Raw genomic sequence first — 22,236 nt, 5'->3', positions numbered from 1 at the left:
CATGTAAACCAGATCAGTGTTAAAGTCCATCATATATTGGCTTTAAATTAATAGAGCTGGGTGAAGGAAATAGAATGAAGAGATGGATCTGAGATAAGCATTGGTTTAAAAGTATTAGTTTAATAAATGGAGGCTCTTTAACAGAAAAAAAAAGGCACAAATTTACAGGAGCTCAAATTTATGCAGAACAGGCTATTTAGGCAGGAAACAGAAGGGCAAAGGAGTGAACTTAATTCTGCACAAGACAATTCCAAACTCCTTCTCTCCTCTCAGTAACCACTGTGTCCACATACTAAACTTTACCCCAGAAAATGATCTATGCAAGTGTTTTATGTATGAGTAGGTGAATTGTTCTAACATTCACTAGTGAAGCAACAGAACTCCATGCTAAAATCTGACATAGTTTTGGTCTTTAAAGGTTCAGTACAAATCACCATATTGCTACTGCATAGGGTTCTAGTTCTGAAAGCTTGTTATTTATTGCTACTATCTTTTATTTGTCAACTTCAAATGAAAAATGTCAAGGCTCCCTTGATTCTGTGTTGGACTAGATGATCTCCAGAGGTCCCTTCCAACCCTAACCATTCTGTGATTTAGTGATTCTGTGATTCCTCAGATGAGATGTCTTGCAGCGCAGAAAGTGTTGCCTCCATACTTTGGACAGTAAATATCTTATTATTTATTTTTTACCAATCATTTAAGAAGCTTTGAGAGAACAAACAAACAAGCAAAAACCACCAAAACCCCTTGTGGGATTCTATGAATATATCTATCCATAGTATATTATATATCTGTATAAAAAATGAGTAAGTGAAAAATTTGAGCCCATTAAGGGCAAGTATGCTGGACTTTTCCATTGTCTGTCAAAATAGTATCAGTCTTCCTCTGACTGTGAAGCTGTTTCTTTAGTGATAACTCAGTCCACTGCATTATAATTTAGTGTCTAGTCGTAATAATTCAGCACTAAAATCTGAAATGTGGCCCTGAAAATGGATAATTAATGACAATTTTTGAGGCTAGTTTTATAGCCCAATCCTACAGTCAACATTCAGCCCCACTCAGAGTGCATGAAGTATTTTATTATGATTGGCTTTGTCCCTGAATCAGTTTTTTCATCTTTAATTCCCAAGGCCTAGTTTCCTGAATCTTGTTCATTATCTCCTCTTATACAACATGCCAGTTATGTACAGTCACAGTGCTATACTTCTCTCATATATTCGTATTAATTCTTTAGCTACTGGACTTTGGATTTGCAAGTCACTCAAAAGCCAACTAATTCATCTGAAACTGTAGGCAAATACTGAAAGATGCTGTGATATGAGGTTCTTTCCAGAATTTCAATGGTCTTATTTTTCCATAGTATCACTTCTATGTGTTGCTCTGTTTGGCTCCAATGCTATACTTGAAACATTTTGAAATGAATGGTAACTTTTTAGCAGAAAAGTTGCTAAATATTACCAAAAAAGTATGAACTTAAATTTATAGTGATATCCGATGCTTAGGTTTGGGTAGGATTTTTAAGCATGCAGCCAAAAATGACTTCATTCCAGAACATTTTTTTTTCTCATTTGCAGGTAGCTCAAGTTTGTCACCTAAGAGCAGTTAAAGCAATTTAAGAAGAACAGTGACTAACTGCTTCAGAAATATAACAGTGGTGCAAATTATGACACTTCTATAGTGATTTTAGTAACTGTCCAATGAGTGGACATATTAAGTGATTAGAAGGAAGGATAAAAATATTTTCTTCCTCCTTGTTTCTTAGCTACACTGGTAGTAATCCACAATGAAGGACAGTCTAATCTGTAAAATGGGAAAGCTTTTTATTATGAGGTTGGGTGCCAGCATATTTGGTCTCTGTGTGATATATACAAGCAAGACAGAAGTACTTATGATGGGGCAGAACTTCAGGTAGAGTCTTTACATTAGATTTCATCTGAACATAAATCAATACATTTAACTTTGTAAAAGAACAAGAAATCCAGAGAGATCAAATAGAAATAAATCAGGTTTATAAATGAACACATCTCTGTCTCCCACATATCCTTACAAAACAATTTTCTCTAGGGTTGCACTCAGGTGACAAAAAGCTCCACAGTCCCCTCTGGGACTTCCAGAAGTGTGTTTCTTTCCATCACTTTGGAAGTGTGACTCTTTGTTCCTTGCAGGGGTCCCCTCCACCCCAAGAGTTTCCTGTCCTACCTTGCCAGAAGGTCCACCCTCTGTGCAGAGGTCTATTTACCAAGAAAATATTCAGGGTGGATTTACCCTGAACATTAATCCTATTTATCTTATTTACCTATTTATTTAATTTGTATCCTGTTTTTATATATATATAAAATACATATTTATCCTATTTGTATATTAGATCCTATTCACCTTATTTATAAGATCCAATTATGAGATTAAAAACAAGAAGTTACATACCACAGTTGAATGGATTAGAACTATAATAACTTTTCAACCTGACTAGGCCTCCTCAGATTCAATTGAATCAAGTTAGAACCTGTAATATATTTCAACATGTTATGGTATCTATCAATCAGAGTAATAAAGGATGTTGTGAAATACAGAATTAAACTGTGTTTATACTTTTATCAATATGCTTAGCTGGAAAGTATAAAATTTATATTGTAGTTAAATAGCATTCTCCTTAATGGGCATATGTATGGCTTTATATTATGGATATAACCTGGTTTGTAAATCCTGAACTGTCAGTTCTCAAGCGACTGTTGTATGGTTAAGGGTCGAAATTTGTATGGCTTATTATTGGGAGAATCAGCCTGGAAAAGTCTGCAGACGAAGATGATGGTTCCATAGCAATTCTGCAATTATTATCTGCCAAACCATCCATCCTCTGCAAATGATGTTAACAGAGCATGCTAGATCAGAGCTTTGCAGAAGCTGCCAGTTCTATTTTGTGGTAACATTTGAGACTTTGACATTTGTTTAATTACAGACTGGAATAAAAACAAGATTTTAAAAGTATTTAAATGAGAATTAAATCTCAACTTATAGGTTTCTCTGTGAGATTTTCCACTCGGTAAGAGCGTATCTATATATATACATATATATCCTTATGGTTAGAGCTTGAGACATACTCATAATCATGACATTTTGTTGCTGATTCAGAGACTATTTTCCACGTCAATTTATGCTGACAAGAGTGGTAACAGAAGTCAAGATCTCCCATGTAGTACACCACAACCTTTCCCATGAAGTTGCAGAGCACTTAAGCATCTTGTGTTGTTTCAGCAAAGTCCGACTCCCAGCAAAAGTGGAAAATTACTGAAGACAACCCTTCGACACTGATCCTCACTGCAAATTTAAATGACATCTTAACCAGAAATGTCTATAATTTCTCTCATCCTAAATTCATCTGGATGGAGATATGCTACTTATTCACTCGAAAATTAGCTCAAACCTGGGTAATTTCACAAAAACTTTATGAAGAATGTAAAATTTTTCTGTTCTTCCTCTTCACCCAGTTTTATTGCAGGAATAATAGGAACAACAACACCACAGCACTTCAGTTGATGACTCCTGATATGTAGACCATTTTTTGAGAGTAAGAGGCATCAATTAGAGAACCATTCCAGTTGATTCAACTTGCAGTAGAAATTTGAGATGCCACAGATCAGCCCCACAATTCATGGAGCAACATTGCTATTAATGTCTTGCAGAGTGGGAGTAAAAGTAAATGAGTCAAAAGCATTGTGAGTGCAGACAACTGCATATTAAGCTGTAAACATAGCTTAAATTTACCTTTATCAGTCATTTTCCTCATTTTCCTTTGTTAGGCTTGATGAAGCCAAAGATCAGAGGTTATGGAACAATACACTCTTTCATAAAACTTCCTCTAACTGACAGTTTCTTTCATATTAGATGCTTAAATCAAGATGCTTAAGTCGGATGCTTAAGACAAGACAAGCCCTGGATGGAGCAGAAGGAACTGATGTTAAGATCACAGAAGAGTTCAGATTGTGTAGGAGTCTGCTGTCAATGGAGAAACAGGCAATTAGTTGTTAGTGATGTAAAGGCAAAAGTTATGCTAAAAAAAATCACAGAAATGAAGAAAACAAAAGGAGAAGCCTTCACTGACTATTAAGAAAAGATAAAACATGTTGCAGCTGAGCACTCGGCCACAGAGCAGAGAGAACAGCTTTGGTTATGATAATAATAGAAGCACAATTCATGAGCAAGTCCTATCAATGTAGCCAATAAAAGCTACTGTACACTTCACCAAATTAAAAGGAAGTACAATATATTTTTGTGAATATCTCATTGTAATTAATTATTTTTAAATTCCTGAATATGCTGTCTCTCATTTTGCAAGGCATAAATGAATCACAGATTTATGAAGTTAGCAGGAAAGTTTTCTTTTTGTTAGGTTATTTCAGACCTGAATATTATGGGGTTCCTTGGAGTTTCTTTTACTGTATTTAAAACAGCCACTGATAAACAAATTGACCATACAATTACATCATATAACAATTACGATATTACTATTAATAGGTTTTTCTTAGAAGCTGAATTGTGTGAAAGAAGAGGACGATTTGCTGTCTCTGATTAGAGAGCAGTACTGTCAGAGCAGTTATCATTCTCAAGTTACATGATTTAATAAGCTTTACAGGAAAAGCTCCCTTAACATTCAGAGTGAGTTATGTACTAATATTTATTTTAGTAGGTGAAGAATTTCTGATCCATGCCATAATCAGATGGCAATTTAGAGTGAAGATAATTCTGTCACTGCAAGTCTTGCTATTGATCAAAAGATCATCTATTCTAAAAAATACAAGAAAGAGACAAGCCATTGTAAATATACATCAGTGTGAATCTTGTTTTAAGAACAGTAGGTCTTATAGATGTTTGAAGTTGTTTATTCATTTGGTAAGCATTCTTCATCATTCACAACACACTGTTAGACTTAACACACAGTTTACAAACTTAAATGATCTTTAAATACAAGAAAGTAATGTTTCTGGGACTACTTGTTCTTAAAGGTTTTGCAGTGCTGAGCCAGACTGAAATTAGCAGGGTCAGTGTTTCTAACTACCTCATTACTTACAGTTGAGTAGAATACGGGCTGACTGTTGTTTTGGAGCATTAGATAGCTGGCATATCGGTATGATAGTGTGAATTATAATAAGGAAAAAGACACAAAAGGACACTAATATTTACTTTGAATAAGATTTTTTGTAGTCTTAGGGTCCTTCTGCTATCATGGTGACAGTTGGAAACAAGTTTGACAAATTCTGAGTTCCAGGAACTTCTCAGCATATATTATATATAGATATTGAAATTTGTTAACATTTAGTCAGATAAGGGCTTCAGGGATCCTTTTTGTCTTTAAGTCTCTACCACAATAAGGTAGTAAGGATTTCCTTACTGGCTACATTTCCCATGAACCAAATATTACAACTGACGTTACTGTTGCTACCAGAAAACTGCTTTACTGCTGTGCACAGCCTGCTACACTCAAATAAAAGTTAGAGAAAAGGGCGTGTGTAATACAGGCAGGTGAGGACTAATACAAATGCAGACTTCCACCCTGTGTGCTGTAACCAGATATTGTAAAGTAACTGTGCTGAACTTTTGCATCATGTACAGTTTTGAAAAGTGTAGAAGAGACTCATTTTACATCTCAATGACCTAGTTTTTCAGGAGCGAGGACCTCACATCATTATGCATAACTCAGCAGTTTTGACATGAGCTGTAGAAGAGAAACCTAGAATAACGGGGGAGGAAGGAATGCAGGAATTCAAGAGTTAGTACACAGTGAAAATACAGCTAAATATGCTTGCAGGCAGCAGAAACTCTCAATGTTTTTGTGGGAGTGAATTAAAACTCAGAGGCAAAGGATATAAAGTTCTGGCAGGGGCTAACCCCACTATTCCCAAGTAAGTTCTCCTCCTGCCTGCAATGCATGAGGAGCCAGAAAGAGGTGGAAGAAGAATTGTGAAAAATAAAAGTTCATAAAAAATAAAGGTCCCTTCCAATCCCTAACATTCCGTGATTCTGTGATCCTTTAGCTAAATTTTCACAGCAGAAGGAATAGAGCAAGGTAACTAAACAGCAGTGTTAACACAAAGAGCCAAGCCTCAGATTCAGAGGTCAAAAAGTACTCCAGCTCCCCTTCAAATGCATACAGGTATCTCCCTTTGAAAAAGCAAACTATAATTCTGTCCCAGCTGTTTAGAAGGAAATTCCATTTACCATCTCCTTGTAGTTAGAAGATGTAAGTCATTCCCTGACTTGTTTGCTTTCTGCTGTCTCACTTTGATCCTCGCATACAGCTGAGATAGGATTATGTGTGTGACTGGGTAATACAAAGCAGTTTTCCTTGGTACAAATTTCTTTTTGTTATTTTTCAAAAACTGCTGAGTCATCAAAGAAAAGACCGATGCCAAACTGTGTCTTTAAACTTGAGTCATGTTAATGACTGCTAGAAAAAGCCTTAGGCAAACCAGAGCTTTCTGTAATTTAGTAATTTATTATTATTTTGAATCCAAACCCATGTTTTGAATCAATCCACTTTGTGCATTAAGAGAAAGAAGGGAGTAGAAGTGTAGACTTAGGGTGAATCCAGTGAGTGTCCCTAATATAACCAGGAACCGTACTGTTTGGAAGAAATTTGGTTAATATACTGTTCCATATTTCTGCTCCAGAAAAGATAGTTTCATTGGCAATCTTGCCTTAGCTCTTGGTTCCAAACAGGCACCTCACTCCAGAGGAGAAGCTGATATACTCTTCCCAATGGCTGCACCCAAATGAACTCTACTTTTGCCTTTTTAACTCCTCATTTTATGGCTAACAAAGATAGCAGATCAGAGAGATAAAGGCTAAATGCAGCAGTTGTAGGTCATGCCTTCCTAATAGCTGCAAGGCCTGTATACTTAACCAGGAGAAATATTAAATTATTTTTGTGTTAACAGAATTCTGGGGACTTTCAGTGTCAAAATTACTTAATGGCTTTGGATTAGCCACATGCTTTCTTGTCTGAGCCTTCCTCCTTATCTTTAATGTCAAGGAGTGCAAGTGGGAACTGTACTTATATGAGAGTCACAGTAGTAAACCTCTTTTTCCTATAACAAATATTGGTTTTTCAGCCTTTTTATGTTAGCAGTAGTTTGAATTGGAATGCTACTACTGAGACAAGAACCAGCCCTTGAATATTTAATAAATCTTTTTCAGATGCCTTAAACACTTTCTGTATATTTTATTTAAATATATTATAGCACCATAAGCTCTCTCTGCAGCCTTAGCATTTCAATTTTTCACACATTTTCTTACTCATTTTGATTCAATATCCAGTGAAGCCTCACCTTCTTGGTAGACTGCCAGAGGTTGCCAGGTTTGTATACAACATCTCAGACTACACCAGAGGAATAGGGTGGGGTTAGGGAAAGGCTTTTTCTCTATTTTCCCAACATAAAAGTACATTCTGTTGGTCACATGCTGTAGGCACTTTAGGGTCAAGCAATGGGTTCAGCAAAAAAAATAGACAGAAAGGCAAGAGATCAAGAGAAGCTCAATTAAAAAATGAATAATACCTGTTCTTCTGTTAAGATCACTGTCACTGATATGACAATCAGAAAATACCAACACATTGTCAGTGGCAGATAAGAGCTGGAAAAAACCTCATACAATCTGTTACTCATGGCACAATGTCCACTTTTCCTCCCACTTCATCTTTTCCATTAAAGAAGTTACCAGAAGACCCAAAATCTAGATGTAAAGAGTTTTTTGAGGCCTTGAAAGTAGGAGATTGGTAGAGAATTGCAAATACAGTCTGGTGTCCTAAAATTCAAGAACCTCTAGAATCAGTTCCAGGGGCATCTATGATCATGGTTGTACTGCAATGAATATTTGATGCTTAGATGTATGGACCATGCAGCTTGGTATCATGTCACCTTCTGTGACAAGCATCAGCTGTCTCAGTGAGAGGCGTTAGAAGAGAGGTGCCAAATGTGTCCTCTAATTACAGGGGGAGGGCAAAGGGGACGAAGGAGAGATTGCCATTCTGTGTTTGTCATGCTATGCACACAGCTCAAAGGAAGGGCTCAGGGCCAGGTGAGCCAAATGTCCACATCACTTATCTGCAGGTATATCTTCATGGCTAGTTTTGACTGCTAACAGCTCCTGTTTCCCAGAAGTCTTTAATGAACCTTTGACATCAGTCTGGATTTAATAAAACAACCCCTAATTCCCTCTTGAAGATGCCTTGATAACTTTCCCACAATGGCTTGGTTGTAGCCTGCCACAGGCTGTCACAGAGGCACCTAAAAATCGATTTAACCAGGTGATAAGCTCCAAATAGACTTTAATCTAGCCAGAATTGTTTAGCAGAGAACCAACTAGAAATAGGGATTGTCCAAAATCGTTCAGCACTCCAACATTATAAACCAGATCTGGATAGCAGTTTAGGAGTTCAAAATTTACAGTTAATTCAGACCCAGGGGACTGCAAAACTTTAGTATCATGATACAAAATGCACATCTACCCACTCACAAAAAGTAAGAACTCTCAAGGGTACCCAGAAGATATAATAAGGCAAGGTGTCTCAGTCCTTTAGGAGGTTTTCTTAGCATATCCCAGATCTAAGGAAGAGGGTCTTCACCTGCATACTCCCTGCTCTGAGAAAGACCCAGTCAAAAGGGGCCTCTGGCCAGCACCACTTACACCCCAGTTGAGTCTGAGGTTATTTATTGTAGTGGTCTAGAAACATCTGTCAACCAAGGTGTCTCATTGGTCAAGGGCCCTGTATGTCAACCAAGGGGCATGTAGACCGTAGTTCCTGGTGCTTTTTTTTTTTTTTTTTTTGGTGAGGGAGGGGTTAAGATGGGGGAGGTGTGCCTGCCACAGGAAGTGAGATGGGAAGGAGAGGAAGACTCAGATGAAGGCTGACTTTACTCTGTAGAGACCGGATATGAGTGTCACATGCTGGGCCATACACTGTAGGTAGCTTGGGCTACAGCAGAGCCCCAAAGCAGCCAAGCAAAGCAAAACCACCTGTCTAGACCCTGCAATAGATCAACAGAGATTATATTTTTGTCATTTTTCCCTTACGTCCAATTACACAATGCCAGTCTAAGAAAACCAATGGTAATGATAAACTCTTTTGTATTCAAAAAGGAAAAAGGACAAGTTTGAAATTTTCTATATAGATAATGTTAGTGATTTTCAGTAAGTTTTCAGGTTATTGCTCCATCAATCTACATCAAAAGTTGCTGTGATTCGTGGTCAGGAAGAACATCAAAGAATAAGGTTTGGCAAAAGTCACTGAAACAAGTTCAGGGTTTGAAAAATGAGGTTTTGTAAATCCTTAATGTTTTATTTTGTGTGAAACCAACAGAAATACTTTCGTTTTGATAATAAAGCATATACAATAGTTTTCACAACTTATATTTTATGAAAACAGCCATGCTTGAAAAGTGTAATTAGTCATGATAGAAATAAGACTTTAAAAAGCTCTTTCGATGCACATCCTATTTTTTACTTTTCAAAAATGCTTATTTATTATCAGCTTTACTGAGACAGAAATAGAAAGAACAAAACATTATGACTGCATTTGGACAGAAGGTCTCATTATGCTGCTTACTAAAATGTTGGAATTTGATTCTACATCCAGTTTTCTACATATGCTAAAAAATAAAATTAAAAGGGAGTGGTATTTTTTTTCTCCTTTTCCATCTCCCTCCAAGTTTAAAGTATTTTAGTTTAAAAGCGACTCAGAACTTAAATGCATTACAGCAATAACAATACAAAATAATCATTTTTATAGCTATGTAAAAAATTAGAGGGGAAATGCTTTACATATCTCTGTTCGAAGTGAGACTGTCAAGTACAAATCAAATTAGGTGAATGCTTTTAAGAGCCCTAGAAAAAAAATGAGCCACCACCAGAGAAATGTCCCTAAGAAAATCATAAATAAGGAGGGGGGATGATTTTGAAATAAAGAATAATCTGAAAATCTGTTTCTTGAGCAGTGGAAAGCAAAACACAAAACCAAACATTAAAAACCTGCAGTGTCTGTAGGAACTGAAAGGAAATAAAATTTCATAAAGCTGAAGTGCTTCAGTGCCATCCAAGAAGGAGGTGTGATATAAAATAGCCTGAGATAAGCTCCTTGGAAAGGGAATGAAACATTATCTGAACAAGGAAGTAGTAGATTAGTCTGAATATATACAAATATGAAAAACTGACTTCTTACAAATAATAATACTTTGCAAAGTACAGAGGGAATTTGGCCTGACAATGTCTCAGATTGTTTTTAAAGGGTGATATTTAAAAGACAGACACATCAAACCCCAGAAGTCCATTTCTTACCACAGAGAAAGTTACAATCATAAGTGTGATTTTAGTAGAAATATCTGGTTTGCGTGGCTAACAAAGAGGTATTCTTACAGCTGTCTGACACTAATGTGAGGTCAGAAGGGTTAAAGGTCTCAGGTCATTACTAACATTACCAAGGAATTCATTTGCATAGGGAGAGCTCCTGAGTCTTGATACCAAAGGTTACGAAGTCCCAACAATCCAGAACAAGTTTCTGTCAAACGATGGACTAGTGGCTGTCGAGGGAAGCCCTGTAGAGGTGTTGAGAACACTCCTGGGAGGAGTCAGTAACATGAAATAAATGTGTTTATAAAATGTGCCTCCCACAGATTTGTTTACCTTGCTCTGCATTTACCATTTATTTCACCTGTTGTGAAAGGGCAGCTATATGAAATTAGAGAAATATATAGCTGAAGAGATGCTGAGTAGTTTTTACATTTCTCTATTTCTTGCCAGAAGGTGAACTTCGGAAAATCCTTTCAGAAACATCAAGGGAAACATGAATATATTGCGACCATGCTACATGTCCAAGTGGAAACAGAGACATTACTTCTGTTTTAGACTGAAGATCATCAAGGAGAACTTGGAACAGAGTCACCTCGTGATTTCGCAGGTCTTGCACTTTTTCTTCCCATATCTAGAAGTCTGATAAACAATGCCTGGGGCAATTTTTCTTAAAGATATTTTATTTTTCAAAGAAATTGAAATGGATGTGATCATTTGAGTTAATCAGAAACCTCTCATCGTTTTTCATAAATTCAAGAATTCTACTTTCTTGTAAAACAGTTGAATCCTGTGAAGTTTCCTATACTTCCCATTGGATAGGGTATTCTTCTTAATGTCAAATGTTATTAAGAATGTGGTATTCCTCCTTAACCTTTCCCCACTTTCAAATGGTGTCTACATTTGATTAAATATTCTGTATCCAATGTGTGTACACCACTTTGGCATGCTCGCTGAGAAAAGGTGCTATGTTAATGTGATATTTAAGATAGTTCTAAGTAATAGAAGTAGGCTCCAGGAAACAAACAAACACCAAACTTACATTTAAATAATGATTGATGGCAGCACATGATGATACAACAATTAATTTTCTGACTGGTAAAAACTAATCATTGTATAATTTTAGATATTATTCTCCAAGAGCAGGAGATATTTAAGGCTGGATATTAGTCATGTACTGTGAACAAAAATCCTACTGACTTTACATACCATTTCTGTGAAAGGGTCACAGCTCTGGCCCTAACTAGAAAGGAGGTACTGAAGAATTTTATATCAAAAGGAATACCATCCTCCAGTACTCAGTAACTACTTATATCTGCATAATTGATACATTTTCTGTAAATGACAAATAAATATGCTTGATGCAAGGACTTCTGTGAACTTTTGTGGCATTTAAGAAAACACTGGTGCTTTCCTTGTTTAGAGAATAACCAATTACTACAAGAGCCTCACCTGTCCTTGAGTGCATCTGCCCATTTGTAGAGGCAGGATAAATGTGTTTTCCCTCTTCTAGTATTAATTCTTCCTACTTCTGAGAGCACATATTGAAATACCTCCTCGAATACCTAGGAAATTGCCCTATTGCATAGACTGATCTTGTCTCCTCAGTCATGTAATTAATTTGTGGGGCAAGAGGCTGGGTGGTACAATTTACTTGGGATGGGTGAGGGTAAGGCTGGAATTAAAAATGACTCCAGGATTGTGGTTTAATGCCTTACTACTTTTCAAAGTCTCTCAGCCTTGCCTAGAAGACCAGTCTGGAAATGCAAACTTGTTGTTGTCCTTTTCTGTGTATGTGGGATTTTTTTTTTTAGGGTAATTAATAACTTGCCTCAAAGAAGCAAACACAAACACTTGATTCCAGGCTGTGAGACTCTGAGAGAATTAAACCTATTTTATTTCTCTTCCAGACTAAGTTACTAGTAAGTAAGTAATTCTTTCAGTGGAGAGAGTGGAATTTGGCCTCACTTTCCCTCAGAAGTTTTGCTTTGCTGTAGAGCTCTTTGTATCTCAGCTCTGGTAAAGTGAATCATAAAACCAGCTCCTTAATTAGCTGTAGGATAAAGCTCCAAGAGAACTCTAGGATCTGTTACTAGAAAAATCTCTGAGCACACAACCTGGATTAACTAAAGTTGGAAATACAATTTGTTGCTTAAAAACTAATACAAAATGATTGACTGATTAACTGGCAAAGCAGATGTCTCAGGTGAGTAATGGAATAAACCATTTGCCAGCTGACAAAAAAAGGATGACTGTGCTTTGTGAATAAATTGACACATACACAGGGTGTAACTCCAAATGTAAATAATGCACAGTTCAATCTAATCCGAGATACCAGCACTCAGGAAGCCAGTGCTTCAGCTCCTCTAAAAGTTTGTGCCAGGCAGAATATAACTCCCACAGTGAATGTGCAGATTAGGGAAGGCTTGAAACGCAATTGTCTCACTGGTGATAACAAGTTAAAAATCATCACCCTTACTGACTTTCTGCATAGGTTGCCACTGGGAAACAGAAGGCAGAGATGTGGCCAAGAGTGAAAAGGAACAAGATTGTTAACTAGACTGCAGCAGAGTACTGTTTCTGTAGCTTAGTATTTACCTGCATAATGCAGTCCTACTTATTCTACTTCAAAATAAATGTTTTATAGGTATATGACAGATCATTACCAGTAACAATTGGAAATTTCATATACAACTTCAGAATAGCATCTCTGTTTCAATGGTAAGTCATTCTTTCCATTCAGTTATTAATGTCTGGCTGTTTGTCATTACATACACAAGTGGAGTTGATGAATATGCATTGAGAGAGACTGAAGCTGCCCATTTCTCCTCAATATGGCCTCCTGCTGCCCCGTCCACCTGCTTTGAGTTTACTTCCAGAATGCAGTATTTTTCACCATTTGCTCAAGTGCTTTCTAAGGGGAGACTCCATCCTGACCACAATTTGTTTTCCAGAGAATACAGAATATGTATCCTCAAGCACACTATACCATTCTGTATTACTATAATTATTATTAATATAAAGTATTCCCTAACTTCACAGAGTAGCATAAAGTTGAACCACACTAATACCGTCCATTAAAGTGCCACAAAAATAATGTATTTTTTCTATATAGAAAAATCTTAACTGAAACAGCTTTGCCTAAGGACTAGAGCGTGTCAAATTTTTGCTGTCAAATTCTTTACTATTTGAGTAGGTCCTTTCAAATCAAGAAAGCTTCATGGATGAGTAAAGTGGGACTATGCCTCTGAATTAATGCTGAATCAACCTGAATGAAGGTTGTACAATGTAGCCCAAAAATAGCATAACAGAAAAGAAGTTAAATTAGATAGAAGCATAATACACAGCTAAAATGACCCAATATAAATTTATATCATCAGACCAAGTAGTATGTGGATTTCCACAGTTCCTGATTTCTTAAATTAGAACATTTAATTTGCAGTTTTGCAAAACATTATGATTTGGCATGGCAAATGCTCCATGGCAGCAGGGATGGAATTATATATGTGTATGTTTCAAAGCAGGTTATTGTTACCTGGCATGGAGCTACAGTACCTGTTCTACAGTTCAGTCTATCATAAAGTCCAGCATGCCAGAAGATTTTGAACTTATAGAATCATACATTAATTTATGTTTAAGTGGACCTTCAGAGGTCATCTTTTGTGACCCACTGTACAAACCAGGTCTACACAGATCGGACCGTTCAAAGAAATCTCTCTTCGAACCTAGAACACCTCCAGTGCAGACATTCTTGAATATTCCCAAGGACAGATGTTATAAAAAAGCGCCAACATTTTAATAGAAATCCAGACTATAAAGACTGGGTTAGATTGAAGAAGCAGAAATCAATACAGGAGGAATAAAAAGAGATCAAATAAAAGATGTCTACATGGCTGAGTATCTCACTGGGTTTTAGTATCACATTTTGACTTCCCACCTGGAATCTGTCCATAGCCTCATTCCTCATCTTTCTGTATCAGTTCTCACACCACTGTCCACTGTTGATATTACTAGTGACTTCATCCCAACAGACATGAAAACTCTTAGAGGACATGTGAACACATGAGCAACACCAGCACAACTAATGCAGATATGTCCATGCTGTCACTATGTCTGTAACTAGTTTCCAGAAGTCTATGACAAGCTTGAGGGATATGGACCAGATAAAGAGTAGAGTCAGGATGCTGAATTTTAGAAGAACGAACTTGCAATTGTTTATGTGATTAGTGGATGGGATCCCCTGGAAAACTGCCCTCAGGGACAAAGTTGCTGAAAAGAGCTAGCAGCTCTTTAGGGACATTTTTCTTAGAGTGCACGAGCTCTTAATTCTCATGTGTAAGAAATCAGGCAAGGACGGGAAGGAGACCAGCATGGCTTAGTAAGGACCTCCTGGTCAAACTAAATTGTAAGAGGGAAGTGCACAAGCAGTGGAACCAGGGACAGGTAGCCTGTGAAGAATGTAGGGACACTGCCTGAATGTGTAGGGATCAGGCACAATTGTAGCTGAATTTCATAAGAGATGCAAAGAATAGTAAGAAGGGATTTTACAGGTACGTTGGCCAGAAAAGGAAGATTAGAGAAAATGTATGGCTCCTGATAAATGAGACGAGAACCAGTGACAATCAACATGGAGAAGGCTGAGATACTCAACAATCCTTTTGCCTTAGTTACCACTGGCAATCGCTCTTCCCACATCTCTCAAGCCCCTGAACCCTCAAGGCAGGAATGGAGTCCTTCCCATCGTAGAAGAAGGTGGTTTGAGACCACCTGGGGAACATGAACATACAAGTTCAACAAGGCCAAGTGCAAGGTTCTGCGCCTAGGTTGGGGCAATCCCCAATATCAATACAGGCTGGGGAATGAAGGGGTTGAGAATAGCCCTGTGGAGAAGTATTTGGGGATACCGGTGGGTGCAAAAAGGGACATGAGCCAGCAACATATGCTCGCGGCCCAGAAAGCCAAGTATCCTGTGCTGTATGACAAGAAGCGTGGCCAGAAGACTGAGGTGGGTGGTTCTGACCCTCTGCTCTGGTGAGACCCCCCACCTGGATTACTGTATCCAGTTCTGAGGTCCCCAGTATAAGACATGGACCTTTTGGAGTGGGTCCAGAGGAGAGCCATGAAAATGATCAGAGGGATGGAACACGTCCTATGAAGAAAGGTTGAGAGAGTTGGGGTTTTTCAGCGTAGAGAAGAGAAGGCAGCAGGGAAACGTTATTGCAGCCTTTCAGTACGTAAAGGAGGTTTATAAGAAAGATGGGGAAAGACATTTTAGTGAGCCCTATAGTGACGGGACAAAGAGAAATGGTGTTAAACTGAAAGTGAATAGGTTTAGGTTAGATATAAGGAAGAAATTTTTACAATGAGGGTGGTGAGGCACTGGAACAAGCTGCCCAGAGAAGTTGGGGATGCCCTATCCCTGGGAGCATTCAAAATTAGGTTGGACAGGGCTTTGTGCAACCTGATATAGTGGAAGACATTCCTGCTCATGACAGGGATGTTGGTCTACATGATCTTTAAAGGTTCCTTCCAACCTAAACTGTCCTGTGATTCCATGATTCTATGACCAACAGCAAAGAATTTTGAGGATATTCCAGTCTGTCTGTCTATCTATCTATCTATCTATCTATCTATCTATCTATCTATCTATCTATCTATCTATAATAGTACTCCATAAATGATGCTCACTTCAGCTGACATTATATTATCATTGTAATGCATGATTGCAATAACATCAGTTGATTATGGAGTGTTTTCTACACACTGTAGGAGGATAGAAATACTGCATTTATACAATTAATATGCTGTGAAAAAATCAGAATTTCTAAAGCTGTTTAGGTTTATGTTGTTGGAAGTTGTTCCTTTGTGTGTAAACATACTTTATATTGGATTAAAACGACGCTAATTTTAGGAACAGGACCTAGGACCATGAAGATCCAAAACTAAATGCTGTAACATTTAGATAACAGTTACAGTTTTCTTACCTGTCTCTCTCATGATGGCTTTTGTATTCCTGGCTGCTCAGTATCCTAGCTTTACCAGCAGAAATGGAGCACATTTTTAGCTAAAGAATTAATCTATGTGATGTTTAGGGAATTCTCATTACGAGTACTGACTCCAAAAGGTTATGAATGATTTAGAACCAATTTCCTACTTACAATTCTGAATAAAGCTTGGGATGCTATCCAGTACTTGCTGAAATAAAAGTGCTTCAGTAGTTACTGGGTAAGCATATTTTGAAAATTTCTCTTTGTGTTTTGTAGCTTGATGTTTAGGTCCTGACAAGAGCAAGATCTGTTTACAAGAAATAAAAGAAAATTCTGGGGGAAAACATGCACTTTTTCAAAATGTAGACAAGAATTCAAATCTGAGGATCAATAGTCTACAAATACAACTTTAATGTTTTTGTTTAGTGTTCCAAAAATGTTATCACACTGATGTGCTGCACATTTAGGTCAGAAATTTTCCTTGTTTAAGTGTTTGAATTTGGTGCAGAATGAGATACCTGTCTTTGTTGGAAAGGAGGACAGGGAGGTCAGGACTGACAGTGATGTATGGAAATGAGAACTAGAGGGAAAGAGTGAAAAGCTTGAAGGAAAGGGTCTGTGCTGAGAGACAAAGGTCTAAGTTTAAAAAATGGAACAATAAATCTGTTACAGTTGAAAGTGAGGAAATAAGGCTTGGAGGCTACTAAGAAGTCTCCCATAGTGTGGTGTCATCCTCATTTAAATAATTGTTGTGAACCACAGGAAACGAGGTTTGAACCACTCTATGAGATAATTTTTGAGACTCTATAGACACCTGGGATGCAACTCAGTATTAAACCAAACCTTTAATGGTGTTCTGAGTTAATTCAAGAAATATAAGTGAAATATTTCAAAGTTTATTAATTTTCTTGAGTACTGAATTCTCTTAGAGAAGTTGGTATCTTGATTATCTGTCTCAATTCGGGGTGAAAATGAGTTTGAAAAAGAGTACAATAATTTCCACAGGTTCGGTAACTTAAATCCAGACCTTTAGTTGTGGTCCTCATTATGGTCATAAAAAGGGTAGGAAGGCTGATGCTGAGTAACAGAGGCTAATTTCTAAAGGATGGATGGTTCACCTTTGGTGAACATGTACTGGTAAAGGGAAGGTAGCAGGTTACTTTGAATTCACAATTCGTTCCATGGATTCAGCAAAATGGAAACAAACCTTACTGTGCTAATGGCAAATAGTGATGTAAGGTAGCTGGCTCTATGTCTAGGGACTGGATGAGGAATTTCATATCTGCACAAGTGCTGGGAATGTTTAGATTTGTACTCAAACTTTGCCACTGTTACCAGTCTCTATTTAGAGCTGTATGTAGTTCTGCCACCTGCAGTTGTGACATTCCAACTTGCGTTGTAATCTTCAGAGCTAAAACTACACAAGGGAGAAAAAAGTAGCAGATGGAGTCATGTCATTTACACTGAATACTGCAGGAAAGGCAGCCAGATCACAGCAGATCAGGGGGGAAAATCCATTTTCGTCACTAAGCAGCAGAAGAAAAAATAAATCACAGATAGAAAGGGATTAATTTCTAAGGGAGCAGCCATTAAATGTAGCATGGAAATTGGACTCTATCAGAAGTTTGCAGAATTTAACTTGACAAACTATATGCAACAGTGAATTATTACTTTAAACTCATAACCCAAGGCTGCAATGCAGGGATGGAGAAGGCAGAAATTAATTAATCAGCAATCTAAGCTGAGAGCAATATTCACTTTTAGATGCCTGGTGAACTGAAGTAAGGACACCAAAAGGACTTACATAAATTATAGGTCACTGGAGATAACAGCACTCAAATCTGTGAAGGTCTTGATGTTAAATGCTGAAGTGGTGTAACAAGATAAATAACAAGTGTTTAATGATAGCAGAAAAACAATAATAACCTACAATCAGATGGATAATAAATTATGGACAGATGGTAGTTGGAATCTGCAAATATTTCACTGTCCCATCTGCCTTCATCCACTGGTATCATTTTAAATTGGATTCCAAAAAAGATGCTTTTATTCCTCCCCTCTCTTCTTTTTATTTTTTTTCAAAATTCATTATTAGCATCATGTTGTGTGAATCTGTTTCATGGTTTGTTATGATACATCACCAAAAGGCCTGCGTATTGTGAATTTGCAGTACTGGAAAAAGGCCAGGGTAATTTTGGATTTGTACATTTTTGTCTTAAAAATTTTTGTGAAGTGAAACTTCCTATGTAAAGAGCATTTTTATTGGAAGAGCATATTTACATTGGAAGTTTCACCTCAGTCAAGCAAAGGTATGACTTTGAAAGTAAACTAGATTTTCCTGTCCATACAAATATATTGTACAAACATTCTAGGTACCTTGACAAACAAATAACATTCAAGGACAAAGTGTATATTCACATCCATTTAGTGGTGTTGTTAAAATTACCAATAGATATTTAACTTCATGGGCTGTGAATGGAGAACAGGAATTTTTCTGACTTATGATTAAAGCATAATTACTCTCTGAAAAGACCAACACAAAACTTGGAGGTTTTTTTAACATCCCTTTTTTTATGTTTTCATATACATTGTTGTTCTCAGCTTGAGGATGCTGAAAAATCTCTCTTAGCCTGAATCTTATTTAAAAATAAAATAAAAAAAAACAACCCTACTTTCTAAGAGTTTGTACAAGGGGATAAAACAGTGGGAGAGGGCACTTTCTTTGTAATACCACTCTGCCTAGCAGGCAGGAGAGAAAGGAAAGAAAGTGAGAACTTCAACTCTTTTGAAGCAGGCTGTCCATCAAAGACACCTGCAGTTCTTCAGACACAACCATTCATCACCACCATCCTACTAGAGGAGAAAAGGGGTTTTATAAGAAACTTAATGAGCTTAATTCCCAAATCTGACAGAGCTTAGCCTCAGGAAGGCGAGCTCTGAAATGGCCATCTTAAATTTAACAGCTTTGTGAAATTCTATCTTTATGTAAAACGTGGGTGGGGTTTGTGAAAGGAAATTGCGAGGGCATCTGTTTTGTTCCTGTAGTATTCAAGGATAGTAGACAAAGTCAAGGGTCAGTTTTATTTGATTTATACACTCAGGCCAAACTAATATGCTAATATCTTATTTAAATCAAGGCACATGCATTTGCATACTGTAGTGTTCTATATCCCGTTGAGATCTTCACTGCCTCAGTGTTCTGTGTTCTCCTCGTGCTTCAGTTTCAAGGGCTTTTTAACCTCTGGAAGAATTTATTATGTGCCTTCCAGATGGAAAGGAAAAAAAAAAAGCCAATTTATTATAACACATCTAAAAGAATTATTAACCTTTCACATGTGAGAAACAAGAGAAAATGTAAGGTATTCATATGCCAAAGAAATGTGTGTAGATGAACTAAATTTTTGAATCAAACAATTTAACTATACATTAATGAATTTGTAATAAATTTGCACAAAGGCATTAAATAATACAAAATAATCAAGAAGCAGGAGACATCTGTGGGGTTTTTTTCCCCACCGATTTGCCTTTTTTTCAGAAAATAATGTGTTTCGCACTTTAAATAATTAATGGTAGATTTGATTGAATGGTAGTAAACAATATTCTGAAGTGGTTCTATTTGGAAGTTTTTTGCAGAAGCATGTCTATTTGGTGAAAGTAGCTTTCCTGGTTTTGTTAAAAACAAGACCAGTTTCTTGTAGTGAATTTTCCTTTCGGCTAAGTTCTTCTAAGTAACTGCACTTTTCTGAAGTTGGATACATGTTTTGGTAGACATAGCAATGGTATGCAAGGTCGCTGATAAGAATGCACATCCCATAAGCAAGGAGGAGCGAACTGAACAGGTGACTAAAGCTATTCAACTAAGTATTCCATCCCATCCACGTGATACTTCTTATGAAAGCAGGGAGATCACAAGAGTCTCATTTCTCTTTGACTATGGCCGGCATCTGGGGAGGACCCTGCGAGTCGTCCCTGCAATCTGAGGCCTAGTGACAGACCCTGCATCCTTGAATCCAGTTCCGGTTTGCTGCAGAGTCCAACCCAGGACTTCTGAGTGCCTGCCCCGCAGCTGCTGGAGCAGTGTTGAGCTGCCGGGGCAATCCAAGGTTGGTTTTGTATATTTTGTATTATTTTCTCTATTTTATTAGTAACATTAGTAAAACATTTTAAACTTTTTTTTCCAACTTGAAAGTCTGTCTCTCTTTTCCTCCTATTGCCTGTCCTTAGTGGGATGAAGGGGGCTGGGGGGGAGAGGGAGTTAACAAAGCATCCACCATGGTTTATTGTCGCCCTGCAATCAAACAGTGACAGTAGCATTGTACCTGTGTCCCAGAGTACACACTTATTGCATGTCAGGTCTGAGGAGCAGTCACTCCATGGAATAAGGAAACAGGTAATTAAAGAAAGTCATTGAGAAAGTCTAAAAAAACACCCCAAACAAACAAAACCCACATGTATTCAGGTAGTTTGAAAGAAATCCAGTTATCTTTCCATATATTTCTATCCATGATTCACAAGAGACAATGCTAGAAAATGAAACCTTCAGAAAAAAAGTAGCCTAGTTGCAAAGAAAGAATTGCCAGAAACATAAAAGGAACTAGATCCCAGAAAGCAAGAAAACTTGGGGAGAATAACAAACCATAGAAAACACAAACAGAGAGCTAAGGATGTTGAAATTGTGATAAATTGAAAAGACTTATGAAATCCAGCAGAGAGATGGCAGGGGGACTTGTTTTCTAGGGCTCTTAATGAACCTGATAATGAAAGAGGGGAGTTAATTTTGAAGGCAATAGTTGAATTCTTATGTTCTGTTCTGAATAATGAAAGACAGAAAATTAATTTGGTGTTGTTCCAGACATGGTTTGGTGACACCATTAGAATAAGTTTGATGGTGAATCAGTATCTTTCCTGATGACATGTTGTATGATCTTCTGCAGCTCCCAAGTTTCAAAATCTGTTTAGCTGACTTGTGTAAGCTTGTTGAATATTTAGTTATTTTGTGATTATTTTTAAGGTGTAAGTATAAATACATAGAGACTAATTTTTCAGAGGTTCCAAATATTTGTGGCTTCCTCTGAGAATATAATACATGCCTCTCCCTTTTCAAAATATGCATACAAGAGAATAATTTATAAATACCTCAGATAACTTTTTGCATTACTTATATATAATTAGATATAAAAGTGAGTAGAGGTGGGAAATGTCCACTGTAGTTTCTATTCTGTCCTCCTGCCAGCACTTTATTCTATCAAAACTACAGTACTTTTCTAAGATCCAGCCTATATTTTGTTAAGAGTATCCCCCATCCTCCTAGGAACAAATATGGTCATGTCCTGAAGCCATAATAGCGAAACAGACCTCAGAGTTTTGCCAGATTTTTGACACATGCTACAGAACCTCTCTGATAAGATTGTGCAGCTTGAGTTACTTTCAATTTTGCTGACTTAAGGTTCTGGATGTTTTGATTCACCTCTTTGCACTTTAATTTCATTTACCTATCTATTTCCTTGCCATAAAAGGCACCTGACTTGTGTGCATGCTAGTTCATTATATTCACTTAGTAGCACTAATTTGGTTTATTTCACCATAAGCTGTGCTATTTTGGTACACTGCTCCATTTCACACCCTTCTTTCACTGTGATACAGTCTGCTTTCTGTCTCATTGTCTTTCAGTATCTGAAAGATTAGCGACGTTTTAGCAAAAATATCATTCTTTCTCCTTACAACCTTGGTTAATGTCCAGCTATTAAATCTTAATAATGCTGATCTTACTTATATAAATAACATTTCCTTGAAATATTTTCCCATTTTTACCATAGTTCTAATTTTTGGTGATGACAAACCTCCATTCACTACTTCATTAACGACACTTCCCTTTTGTCACTGGGTCTCCTGCCATGGAAAGACCTACAATCAT

The sequence above is a fragment of the Caloenas nicobarica genome, chromosome 1 (genome assembly GCF_036013445.1).
Source record: "Caloenas nicobarica isolate bCalNic1 chromosome 1, bCalNic1.hap1, whole genome shotgun sequence".
In the NCBI taxonomy this organism is placed as follows: Eukaryota; Metazoa; Chordata; class Aves; order Columbiformes; family Columbidae; genus Caloenas; species Caloenas nicobarica.
Note: the sequence above shows the minus strand (reverse complement) of the source record.